Source organism: Hibiscus syriacus, unplaced genomic scaffold, assembly GCF_006381635.1.
Source record: "Hibiscus syriacus cultivar Baekdansim isolate YM2019G1 unplaced genomic scaffold, ASM638163v2 tig00110345_pilon, whole genome shotgun sequence".
Classification (NCBI taxonomy): domain Eukaryota; kingdom Viridiplantae; phylum Streptophyta; class Magnoliopsida; order Malvales; family Malvaceae; genus Hibiscus; species Hibiscus syriacus.
In genome coordinates this window covers 26,482-40,496 of record NW_024062696.1, presented here as the reverse complement: position 1 = coordinate 40,496, position 14,015 = coordinate 26,482, and the positions used below count along the sequence as shown (strand labels likewise).

The 14,015-nt window shown below is 35.5% G+C and overlaps 1 pseudogene; it reads right to left on the bottom strand.

Moving 5' to 3' along the window:
- Positions 1 to 10,566: 10,566 nt before the first annotated feature.
- LOC120120683 lies at positions 10,567 to 12,640 on the bottom strand (annotated as a pseudogene).
- Positions 12,641 to 14,015: the final 1,375 nt, after the last annotated feature.

Genomic DNA, 14,015 nt, shown 5'->3' with positions numbered 1-14,015 from the left:
AAAAATCATGTATTCAAAAAATGATGAATGTGGTGCTCTTAAGTATGTATAAGATGCATGCAACATGAATTAGTTTTGTTTTATCTCCTGGATGGAGTCTCGTTCTTTGTCTGTCGATCTGGTCCTTAGAATCAATCATGCCCTATTTCTTCTTGGGTTGCAGCATTTCACATTTGAGACTATCTTGTTTGACAATGTTTTTCTCCTTTCTCTTATTTTAGGAGGGAAAAAAGATATGAGAATTTAAGAATTCTGTAAAACATTGCCCCTTAGTTCTGACTCACAATTGAATTAACTCATAAACATGAGTTCATAGAAAATCAAAAGAATCAATAGCTCTTTAATGCATTTAGAGTTATAGCTCTTTGACAAATGTTCAAGTTGATAAGTTGGTTTCAGGTTGGCTTCCTATTTTCTAAGATTTTGGCCACCAATGTGTCATTTCTTTTTTTTTTTAACATCACCACATGCCCCTCTTTCTCGTATTGGCATTTTAATCGGATGCGGACAAAATGACACAACTAGCATAATTAATTACCAGACCTTCTATTTCGGTCCTCTGAAATCTTCAGTTTGTTCAAGCTTCGTAGGCTCTTCTAACAAAGGCAGTGCAAAATCTAAAAATGAAATTCTTGGGTGCTCATTTGAAATTGACTATAACAGGTATTTTTAACTCTCTTAGTCCATCTTTCTCGAAATTCCTTATTTAGATAAATTTAATTTGTCATTGTCTGTCTAGCTGAATCTTATCCATAAAGCCGGGGCATTTAACCAATTGCTTTAGAGGGACAACTTAATATTATAATCACTCTTATCATGTTAATTGAAGGGTTCATCTCATCACAAAGTCTTCGGCCTGACAATTAAAGTGGAGCAAACACCAAATTAAAAAGTGTTCGATCAATGTCATGGTTTGAATGCAATCTATTAAAAAAGCTAGGGCTTTCATTTTCCTCTAAAACTAATTGCTTTAGTGGAATAGCTCAGCTTTTTATGGATTCAATTTCTTAATATTGTCATGAAAAACTTGTTATAGTCTAGGTGTTGTTGAAAGTCATAAATTTCACCTTTAGAGTTTAATTTCTAAGCAATTAACTTAAACTAGATTCACCTACTCAACTATTCTATATGCGAAGATCATCATCATCATTGAACGGCTTGAAAAAAAGTATAGTAACGTCATATACAAAAGATGCACCATGTTGTCCGCTCCTATGCATACCTAAATAACAAGCCTCTTTTTCATTCCCTTACGAGAGGAGAAGGCAATTTCAGTTCTTGTAAGAGAAGGGCACGGTGTTCGAGGGTATCTTCTAGGGTAAGGTCAAAGTCCTTCATTTTATCGATTTTTTATTATGTCACTTTGTCAAAGATTTGTAACTCTGAATCATTTACAGAGTTTTTTTAATTCAGCTGATATTCAAAGAATTTCAAGTCTGTAAATTTGATTCATTGCTCTTCATTGTTAATGTAGCATCAATTCATTTAAATCTCTTTACAAAAAACTTGAGAAAAGATGAAAAAATTCAAACAAAATGTCGTAAATGATGAAATGGTCTTCCTCCTCACTTGGATGCCCCCGAGTTATTGAAGTCGATCCAATTCTTGTTATGCATCTTCTGCACTATTCTCTTGAATACGTAATAATTCTTAATAGTGTGCCCTGGGACACCGCCATGATATTCGTAATGAGTATTCTTATCATACCACTTGGGGTATGGGGGCTTAATGGGTTCCACCGGATATGGTGACACTACTTGGGTGTTAAAAAGTTGTTGGTAAAGCTCTTTGTATGCCATGGGAATAGGGTTGAAATGTTCTATTTCCTTCCTCAGTTCTCTGGAATCTTATCCAGAAGTACATGACGGTACAACTACAGTTGATTTTGGGTTGGAGATTGTAACACCTTTATTGGCGTGGTAGGTGTTGATGTTGTTAATCTCTCAATCTCTCTCCTTAATAGGAGGTTTCTTACTGGCCTCCCCATCATTAATCTTGCATTGCTTTATGACTGTTTTCACTATCTCTCCGAAAATGACTAAGTCTGAAAAATTACCAGATGTGATTACAACCAGGTGCCCAAAGTAAGGAGCCTTTAATGTTTGCATGAAGAGCTTCCGGGCTTCTTTCTCATCCAAGGGTGGATAAACTTGCACAACTAAATCCCTCCATTTCTGTACATATTGTATAAAAGTCTCGTTATGTTTCTTTTTCATGCTTTGTAGTATAACTCGATCAGGCCTCATGTCATTGACGTGCTTGTATTGTTCCAGAAATGACTTGGGTAAATCCTTCCAAGTCTTGATATGGGATCTTCTTAGCTGATTATACCATCGGATGACTGAACCCGACAGACTCTCGTAGAAGCAATGGATTAGGAGTTGGTCGTTTTCTACATATCCTGTCATCTTTCGGTAGAACATGGTGATGTGGGCGGATGGGTAGCTATTTCCATCAAACTTCTCGAATTCCGGGGACTTGAATTTCAGAGGAAGAACTAAGTTTGGGACTAGACTGAGTTCCGTGGCATCGACTCCACGGTAGTCATTGTCTCCTTTAACTACCTTCATTTGGTCCTCCGATTGCTTGATTTTTTCCTCCATCTTCTTTGCTTTTTCCTCTTATTCCAAATTCGGTATATGGTAATAACCCGAATTATTCTAAGGGTTAGATACATTAGTTTGTATCTTTGAAGCATATGGGGTTTTCACCTTTGTAGCGGATAAGTCCCCTTGAAGTTCAAGTAAGATTCCAGGTGTGATAACCACTTGCGGGGTAGGTGGCATAGCTACCCTATCAGACAACCCTACCCCAGGCATACTTTGATGTAAGCCAGATAACTTGGGCATAATTTGATTGACCAAGGACTCTTGGCTCTTCGTGATTGTATCTAGAGTACTCTGATTGCTCTGTTTTATCTTCTCTTCTAACTCCTTCTGCAACTTCAATATTTTCTCCTCAAGTTGAGCAATTTTGGCTTCCATCTTCTTCTTCTTTGAGTGGGTATTATGAGGATAAGGTGTGTCCAATGCTTGAGGGGGTATTCCAGTGTTTATTCATTTTTTTGATGAGACATTCTTTTGTTAGTTAATGCAAATGTAAAGAAATGAAAATAACAAAATGTAAAATATGTTTAGACGCATGATGCATGAAATGTTTGAGGCATTGATCCAAAAACTCGTCTGTTATTATAAATAGTTCTTATTGGGACAAAAGTGTTATTTCATAAGAGATAAAAAACCACTAAGTCTTATAGACCCTGAACAGCTTCTGACTGATTGATTTTTCTTCTACCTTCTTCTGTTACCTTGTCAAACCGTTCCAACCTCTCTAAGCTGCTATTTGTACTTGTCCCAAGAAGGCTTGAATGGCTGCATCTCTGGTTTTCACTCTCTGTTGAGTCTGTTACCTATCAAAAACGCCATTGGAGCCTTCCATCGATAGGAACTATCTGAAGTTTATCTGCGTGTTCCTTGAATTCATCAACAATGGCCCCTAGTTTCAGCTATCGCTTTGCCATCTTGTTCTTGTTGTCTTTGAAGGGATTCCCCAGGTTAATAACTCTTTTCTTGTCTTGCCCCTGCATCTTTTGCCATCCCGTTTTGGAAAAGTTAACTTTTGATGTGCTTGGTGTAAACCCGATCCATTATGAGTCCTTTCTAACCATAGCCGGACTTATGAGCTTTTCATCTCTTGTATCATAACCCCTTTGTCCATTAATACAAATTATTTACGTTTAACAAACACATTTTTGGTGGATCAACACCTCTTTTGAATGATGTAAATGATAAAAAATGAAAGAGAACAAAAATGAAAAGAATTAGTAAAATAAATCAAAACAATAATGAAAAAAATAAAAGATCCTACCCCACATGTTAATTTCGAACCAATCCTAACCACATAAATTTCTAGTTCACATACTTTGAACAAGAAATAAAGCAGGAAATAATCTCAAAGCAGTCTAGGGTTTGAAATGAGGTTTTGGGGTGGGCTCTAATTCCCTGTAGTCTCCCAGTTTTGATTCTAAAGAAGGTACACGAGTTCTTCTTGCTGGTGCCCCCTTGGGCTTGACAGACCCTTAGTCCTAAGCCCATTACAAGCTTATGTGGACTAAGTTAAACTCGAGAAGATACATTTTCTTATGTCCGCATGGTGAATAAATTCATACGAAGACATAAGGTATATGAATCCTGAAGGTTACTTGCTAGGCCTATACGGAGAATAAATTCCCATGAAGGCGTCTCTTTCACCCCCACTTAAAAGGGTTTGGAGATCGGGTATAGAGCCTGAGATGAAAATTTTGAAAATCTGAAATCATTGAAAAATCATCAGTACAACTATTTATTTGAAAAAATAATCAAAAGTAAGTAATAAGGATAAAAAAGTTACCTTAAAATTTAAACTTACCTTTTTCATTTAAAAAGACAACTGTAAATTACCCTTAGCCTGACTCACATACATGTCCCCAGTGGAGTCGCCAAGCTGTCGAAATTATCTTTCGGGTGGGCTCGGAATTGGGGTTCGACTTGAATGAAATGGTTAAAGTTGCCACCAATCATTTATTTTAAAAAATGGGTCAATCGAACACCTTAATTTCTTACCTGATCGGCATCTTACCAAAGATATGTCGGATTCGGGAGTCGGTTACAGTCAAGGAAGGGTTAGCACCCTTGAACTGCCCTTTCGGTACTAATTAATTTCCAATTGTCTTAATTAAGAAAAATGAAAGTTATATAAAAAAGGTAACAATTGATTCGGACTACTTACCTTTAATGGATTTAAATCGCATCCTTCAAAAAATAAAGAAAAATGTTAGATGTAATGAAGTGCAAAATCGAATTAAGATAAAAAATGCATAAATGTGAAAATACTAATTGCACAACTAAATGTAACAACCACTACAATAAAGAAAGTAAAAAATATAGAGACCCTAAGAACATGGCTAAATAAATAAAATAAAGAAAAAAATACAATAAAATAAAACGATAAAAGAAATAAAGTAATAAAATAAATAGAATAAAAATAAAAATAAGAATAAAACAAAATAAGATAAAATAGTAAAATGAATAAAAAACAAAATGAATAAAAAATAAAAATAACAGCAAAAGAAAAAAAAAATAATGGGATTAAATAGAAAAAATAGATACAAAAAACAATAAAAATAATAATAGAGAATAAAACGAAACAAAACAAATATATATATAAAAATGAAAGAAAAATATATGTAATAAAAATAAATAATAGAAACGAAAGTAAAAAAAAAACATATTGTAAAAAATATATACAATAAAATATAGTATCTAAATAAATAAATAAATAAATAAATAAGAAAAAAAGAAAAAAATATAATAATAATAATTTTATATATATACATAAAATTAAAATATTAGAAAAAAAAACAAAAACAAAAACTCAAAAAAAAACAAATAAAAAAAATTAAAGAATGATATAAAATATATACAAATATAATTTAATGTAATATTAAATAAAAAATTTAAATTTAAATTTAGAAAAGGACTAAATTGTAAGAAAAATAAATTGAGTGGCAAATTTTAAAGCATTTCGAGGCAAAATTGAAATTGGGGGGGGGGTAAATTAAGCCTTTTAGAAACAAGGGGACAAAAATGGAAATTATCCCCTTTTCCTCATAAACACGCAGATCCCAGGCATCGGATCGGGTTGGCGCGCGGGTCGAAGACCGTGTTGGCGGGTCACTAGAAAGCCCAACTTTTAGAAACAACCCTCATTATTTCCTTTTACACTAAAATGGATCAAACAAGGCCCCTGAAAATTCTCTCATTTGTTAATCGGTGTTCTTCATTAAATGAAGAACACTGTCGTGAAACCCAGAAATGGGCCGATCGTCGCCTCGTCGGCTGCCGTTCATCGGTGGCGTAAATTTTTTTTTCCTTCGAAAGATCTTATTCTATACTTTCAAAATATGGTTTTGATTTTTTAAAAAATGCCTCGGGGAGGGCTAGATCTGAGGAAAACTCCTCGGTTGCCCTCCCCCAATCATCGACGGTTCGAAAAATAAACACCCTTTAGCCACATGCAAGTAAATCGGCAAGCAAGGTAAAAATTACCTTTTTTACTTTATTTCTCGTTCGAATGCTACAAAACCCTTTTGCTCTAATTTCAACTACTTCTTTATGTATCACTTGTGTATTTCTTAGTATTTTCCCTCTTTATTTCGTGTGTTAATTACATTTATTTATAGTCTACCAAAAGATTTATTTTTAGTTCGATTTGTTCGGGTTTTTGACTCCTAATGGGATTGATATTGTTGTTTGTTGGTTGTTTGCTTTTGTGTCCCACACATCCACGACACCGGAGAATTCGGGGGGGGGGGGGTTGCCGTTGGTTTGGCCGCTCCATGCGCATTTGGTTGAGGGGCATGCGACGCTGAGAAGACTGGGAGCTAGGGTTCTGGAAACCCTAACTGATTCATGTCTGGACCGATTCACGGGTTACTGGTTCGGGCTACAATTTGGATCCCTTGTTTTGTAATTTGGTGGGCTTGCTATTGGTCTTCTGGGCTGTGAATTTTTGTTGAACCTGTAACATGTAAACACATAAAAATAATAAATATATATGTTCAATATAATACAGATAAATATTATAAACATGCAACGTGTAAAATCGGGACGAAATGGTGTGTCTACAATAATCATCGTCAATTATCTTTCTTTAACATATAAACATCATATTCATCATGTAATAAATATCATAACTATCATGCTAGTTGTAATAAAGTTGACTTATTTCGAATAATTATAATAACCTAAAACATAGGAGTAACATGAAAACATAATTTATGACAAGTTTTATATGCTGGTAGTATGCACTACTTGCAAAGAAATATTATTTTGTATTAATTTACACATAAAAATTATTCCGTTTATACCACTAGAAACTATACTCGAATAAAAATCTAACTAAGTCACTTTTCTAGTTCATCTTATACAATTTATAGTGAATTTTCAAAGTTGAATGATGGAGATGATGGTGGATTCTGGTATCATACCGATGCGGCTTCTTATACTTTCCTGGTGAATCATTTGTGCAAGAGAGAAAACTAGTGGAAAAGGGAACAAATATCATCCAGCATTTCAGCTTTTATATGAAATGACCAAACTGGAGGATTGTGCTTGTAGGGAATGCTGTAAGCCGCGATGCAAATTTTCATAGTAATGGAAGAAAACAACTTTAAGCCTGATATTGACAATTCCAATGCACTTAAATTAGGATCCTGCAAATGTTGGACAACTATGAGGGGAAGGGGTTCTCAGGGCAAAACTTCTTGGAACTCTGCCTCATCTTTCGGCGCTTCTTCTTCCACTGAAAAGCATAAGATAGTTGAAACATTTTGTTTCAGATTTGGTTTTAAAATGCGCTAACCGCACCGAGACGTATAGGGTCTCTGGTAAAAAAAATTATAAATTAGTTATAGAATACATTCACACTCATTATCTAATGGTTCACTCTTAAAACAGTTACTTTTCTCTCCACTCTTTTTTTTTATGAAATAAAGATGTAAGCTTGCACCTAGTGTGCTACTACCACATTACAATCAAATGAATCCTTTTGTATTAAACTAAGTAATTCTGGCGATGGAGAGTAGAAAATTGTCTGATCATCGCCTCTTGCTGCTGCTAACCTTGCTAATTTATCGGCCACTTTATTCGCATCCCAGTTAATATGCTTTGAAGTAACTGTCCATTCCTGATTTAATAAAAAACGAACCCGGTCCAACAGAGTAAATACCGAATCCCTATTAGCGTTTCCCTGTAACATCCGAATAACCTCCAAGCTATCCGCTTCAAGTATGATTTGTCTTTCGCCAAGATTCCACGCATGAGAGAGGCCTTCATGTATTCCCCATAACTTCGCCTCAACGATAGAGCATATTCCTAGTACTTTAGTGAATCCAAGGATCCAACTACCATCCGAAGAGTGAATAACGCCCCCACATGTAGCAAAACCATTTCTTGTTTTACGGGAGCCATCAGTATTAACCTTCCACGTATGCTCATTACTCTTTCTCAATGTATTCCGGGTCAAAAATTCTTCTATTACAATTCTTCCAAAATAGCCAAAGTAACGATCCAAATAATAGGTCCCAATCACGTTCATCCTGTGAATAAACTCCCGGAGAAGCGATATTAATATGCATCCATTCTCTTATGTCACTGGAGAAAAATCATCTAATTTTTCAGCTTTAATTAAAGTTGTCCAAACAACCATGGCCGTATGACATGTTCGAAAAAGATGGTCTATTGTTTCCCCCGTCTGCCCGCAAACTCCACAACAATTACTTGTTGTCAAATGACGTCAGACTCATTCTGTATTAGTTAATAGCCGCTCATTTACTACTAACCACAAGAAGATTTTAATCCGTTGTAGCCCTCGATATTTCGAAATCACTTCCCATACTTTATGTTGAATAGCATTGGAGGTTCACTGTCTCATATCATACGCTGATTTTACAGAAAAAAGCGCTCAATGTTCCACTTCCAACCTGGCGCATCATTCTTACACCTTGCCGTGGCGGCATCGTAACTTCTAGTCCCTGTGTGATATTATTCGAAACAAAGTCATTTATTAGCTCCCATTGCCATTGTCCATTGCTATCAACCATAGAAGCCACCGTTCTCCTTGGAAGCTCATCGCACTCTACTTCTTTAGCTACAAGCATGTTCAACGGCCCCACATCGCTAAGCCAAGAATCCCTCCAAAATTCCACACTCCGACCATTCCCAATTTTTCAAACTAAACTCTGTCATACTTCACTCCACACTTGAGAGATTCCTTTCTAAACATGCGAACATCTCTTGCTGTCGATTAACTCGGGTAGTATATTCCTCCATTTATATTTGGAGAAAACACTTGAATCTATAGCTGGTCAGAATTAACTGCCAATTTATATACTAATTTCATCAGAAAAGCATCATTTTGATCGATTAGTTTCTTAAGACCAAGACCCTCCTTGCTTGTAGACTTACAAACGTTCTCCCAATTTACAAGAGATATGCCACCTCTAGCTTCAGTACGCCCCCAAATAAAACCACGGATTAATCTTTCTATCTCTTCGCAAGTCCCTTTCGGAAGCTTCATGGACTGCATTGAGTAGAAGGGTATAGTCGATAGTACTGCTTTAGCCAAAGTAATCCTTCCAGTCAATGATAAAGTTTTTGCCTTCTAGCCTGTGAGTTTGTCTCAAACCTTCGAAACTATGTAGCTGAACGAAGATTTCATAATCCGTGAGTGAAGAAGCGGTACTCCAAGGTACTTCCCCAAATTTTAGACTTCCTGGATTCCAAATAAAGAGCTAATTGAGTTCTTCAACCCCAAATCTACATTCTTAAAATAAAAAATAGTGTTTTTTTGTATGTTGATCTTTTGACCTGAGAACCTGCAGAATAACTCCAATGTTTTCCGTATTATAGAACATTGCTCAATAGACGCCTCAACAAAATGTACCAAATCATCCTTGAAAAATAGATGAGAAAGATCGGGTCTACTGCGACACAGGCGGATTGGTTTCCACTTCCTATTTCTTTCCCCCCTTGCCCCTTCACCAAAATATGTGGTGCGCTGATTTATATGCAATTATTTTAATTTTTAAAACCATTATTTAATTTATTTTTAAATGATATAAATTAATTTTATTATCAATTTAAAATCTACATATGATTCTAAATTATTATAAAAGCATTTCTTATTTTTAAGATTAATTAAATATTTTATTATTTTAAAAGTAATATATATTAGTAAATTAATTAATTAATTAAAAATCATAAATATATTATGAAAACAGTGCACTTTTGGTTAAAAACAGGCAAATGGTAGAAGTGTAATGGACTTATTATAAATAAATAGAGTTGGCTATGGATTTGGGTTGATTTTAGGTTAAACCTTATACGTTCTAGGACTAGGGTTAAAGGAATGAAAAAAACGTAATAAATGAAATAATGTTTTCTGCCGTTCTCTCCAACTTTTCTGCTTCCATTCTACTGCACTATCTATCTTCTTCTGTTTCTTCTTTATTCTTCTTCCTTTTTTCTTCTTATTTCAGTTAATTCTCTCCCCCCACTCCGCAAGGCACAAAAAGCTCGGAAAGAGCACGTCTGCCGTTATGTGCTGCGTCTGTGCCTCCAGAGGAGGTTTTTCCGACACCTTAGACACGCTTTTTAAAACCAAAGTATCACATGAAAGAGAAAGCATCAAATAATACACACCTTAATTAATAAACATGTTTTGCATAAACTTTCAAGCTGTTGAGTAGTGCATGACCGTAAATTCTTTTATGGAAAAATGTCGATATATATTATTCCAGCAAGCTCAGCTAAGCAGTACTTGGTAGTGTTCATAGATTTTTCCTACATTATACATATAGCAAGAAACAATCTTCTATTTGGCTCACCAAGAGATTTGCTAGTGAATGCGACCACCAAAAAAAAAATAACATCATTTTTTTGTGTTGGCATCGCTGGTTGAGTTCTTGGGCTTGTGTTGGCATCTCTTTTCTTGCTGTCGTGTCTTCAATTGTACTGAACAAGGCAGTCAAAAATCGAGGTTCCCTGTTTTGGAAGAATTAGAGCAACTACCTGATGAGCCGTACGAAGCTCCACTCGAACCTTCGACAGGGGCCTGATTTAGGCATTCTAAAACCAAATACCGACACTTGTGCAACTTGATTGAGAAGGTTGTTGCCTCAAGAATCACAGGAACCTGATAACGTTTCAGAAAAATAAGGTGTAAGAGTATAAAGAATTTGATCAAGCTTTACAAAACTAGGATGAAGGTTAATGCTAAAAAACCTGTGTTGATGCGTGCCGCTTTGTGCACATTCAGAAAGCCAACCATATCCTGGTAACCAGTGAGGAGTTGTGCCAACTCCATGTCTTCATCTGAATGAAGAATCCAAGACATTAATAAGTCCGTACATACTTGAAATCAATAAGTGCAAATGATAAGCAGGAGGTAGATTGACAATAAATCTTGAATTGCTTTGACAGAAAGCAGCGTGTCTGCCATGTGCTGCCATCTTTTACTTAAGGATGGTGAGAGAAGTGGAGGAAAGGTTATTATGGCGACCGAATTCGGAGACTGTACCATGCTTTTGAGAGATTTAATAAATGAAAGCATCTCCTAATCCTGCAAAAGTTTATATTCCTTTAAAATGGCATACCATCAAAGTAACTTCTAAAACTACGACTTCTACAGTTTGAATGGACTTAAAACATTTTAAATTTATTCAGTTATGAAACAGGAATCAATAAATCTTAAAAATCTACCACTAACCAATTTAGAATATGCACACTGTGGAGCAATAAATGATTGGATGGCAATACGACCAGCACAAGAAATGCTGCCATCATTTCTACAAAATTGCCAAAAAAAGAGGAATGACCGACAAGTATACCAAAAGGAAAGAAGGAAAAGAAAGGTAATGGCAAGTTAGTCGAGACACTAAAATAAGATTTTGGAACTTCATGCAGCTATAAGGGAGATGACAAAACAGGTAATAATAAAATCAAACATTGGCAAATATAGCAGCAGGATTAAATGTTTTCATCATCATTAATATATGAACAAGGCAAACAATGATACCGTGGCAACTGAGATAAAAATGTTGCACATCTATCTTGAAGAGTGGAAAGATCAGAAGAATCTTGTATGCTAACACAATCTATGCGTTGCCCAATGATTACGTGCCTCTCTAGGGGCTTCCGCAAGTCAAATTCATTAGAGTACTCACGTTTTCCATCTGCACCATGTTCAAGTAAAGAGACACAACTAGCACTTTCAAAAAAGAAAATAATGAACATTGATTAAGAACAGGGCACTTTCAAACAACTACTGAAATGCGATGGTAAATTACCTCTTTGACCATCAAAATTGAGCTGATTTTCACCAAAATACAACTTATACTGCCAAGCAATTATCAGACCTTTCTCCTGCAATATTTTTGAATACGATGTTCACAGTCGGAGCATTTGAACATACAATATTTCAAACAAACTGAAGAAACGAAAGAAAACGTGAGTCAAAGATGAAGGGACCTGATATGGATCAGATTCCCAGGATTTGTCATCTTTGGATGCAGTGGAACTAGGGAAAGTACCCAAAAACCCCTTTGGATCTCTAGCTGGACTAGCATAGAAAAGAGGTTGGCCGTGAACAAGTCCCTGAGTCATGAAATTCCTCAACAAAAGCATGTGATGAGGTACTTCTGCATCTTCCATCACCATAACTAGGCTTCCCAAAGGGAACCCACCACCCAGTACCTCTTCATAACAAGTAAAATTTATTCAATAAGATAACACATCACTCAAGTCAGTGAGAAGAGAACGTTAGGCTTAGGCAGTTATGTGCATGCATTACTGTCAAGGTCGGGTATCCTAGAAGATAAAAAGACCATGCCATTAGGGCCACACTTAAGTCCAGGGCCTAGAGATGGAGCTACACTGGAAACGTTTCGAGAGAAGCTACTTGTCCAAGTCTTGGCCGTAGCCATAGCAGTGATAATAGTCAAAAACCAAAACACCACACAATGCAGTGATCTAAGACTTTCCCGGTTCTACTCCAGAAAGATTGTTCAAGCAAAACCCTGTTGCACACTAAGTCAAAAAAAAATCTGAAAACCAACAACAATTATCACTAAGAATTTTAATTCTAAAAAGCGTGCCTATGCGCTGGAAAAATCAACTTCGGAAGCACAGACGCAGTGTATAACAACAGGCGCATAGTTTCGATACTTTTCTACGTAGGCGAATGATAGGGAAGCGGTGGTGGATTAATGAACATTGCTCTTGTTGAAGAATCAAACCTAGAAAGCTCTAGACTTTGTGAAGAACAAAGGGAGAATAAATAGGGGAAGGTGGCGGCAATAACTAGGATTCTTTAGGGTTTCTTTTAGTTGCTGGAATCAAGGCAACAATATTAGAACAAGATAAAAATAAAGAAATTGAAAATAAAATAAGATAATAAATAAATCAAAAGGTCTCCCTTATGAAAGTAAAAAGTAAAAATGATTGATGGTGTGGATGGATTTGTGGAAAATAAATGGATAAGTATCCTATCGAACCCTCCTAGTCGCAATTAAAAGGCAAACTCGATAATATGACTCTAACCAACCCTCCTAGTCGTGATGAAAAGGTAAATTGGAGTATGAAGATTAATCCCCCTCACAAGAACTTGAAAGAACTCCAGGAGAAGAAGCTTCGAAGGCACAAGACAATCAACATTTGCAAAAACAAACTCTCGTTGTATTATTAATCAAAGAAATATGTTTTACAAAGTTTAATGAAGCCTCATTTATATAGGGAATGAGTTCTAAAGGTCCTAAATAACTAATGAATAAAATAATAACAAACTAAACATGTCTCAACTCTAATTCCTAATAAAATAATAATAAACTAAGAATAATGTTTTAACACAACCTTAATTCCTAATAAAATAATAAATCTAATCCTAAAAGATAATGCATCATCCTATATTAAATTATATTACAAATAATCAATAAAAAATATTGAAAATTCGTATTGTTTACAAAATCCCGTATTAATCCCGTATAGGATTTTCTTCATGCACTGTCTTCACTAAAATGGTCATATATTGAGTTCTTGATATCAGATTTATGCAATTAAAGAAAAGTTGAAAATCTAAGAGACAGTCGGTCATATCTCCAGAAGACATGTTGACCAAATAAGATCAGGATCCCATTATAAAAGCCTTCACAAGTCTGCTGTTGTTCTGGTCTTCCTTTCCAAGGCTTGGATGAGTGGGTCATTCGGAAGAGTTATTACTTCTTCCTTTGATGTGAGCCTTGTGATTCATGTATCATCCTCCCTTTCTTCAAAAATATTCGATCTCAAATCTGAAACATTAAAGAGAGCAACATTAGAATCGTTTAATGATTCATTCACATTATGCTTACCGAATAGATATGCTTTGAATATTTGAGACTTTGTTCTTCTAATAGGTTCGAGTAGAAACATTAGTCCAAA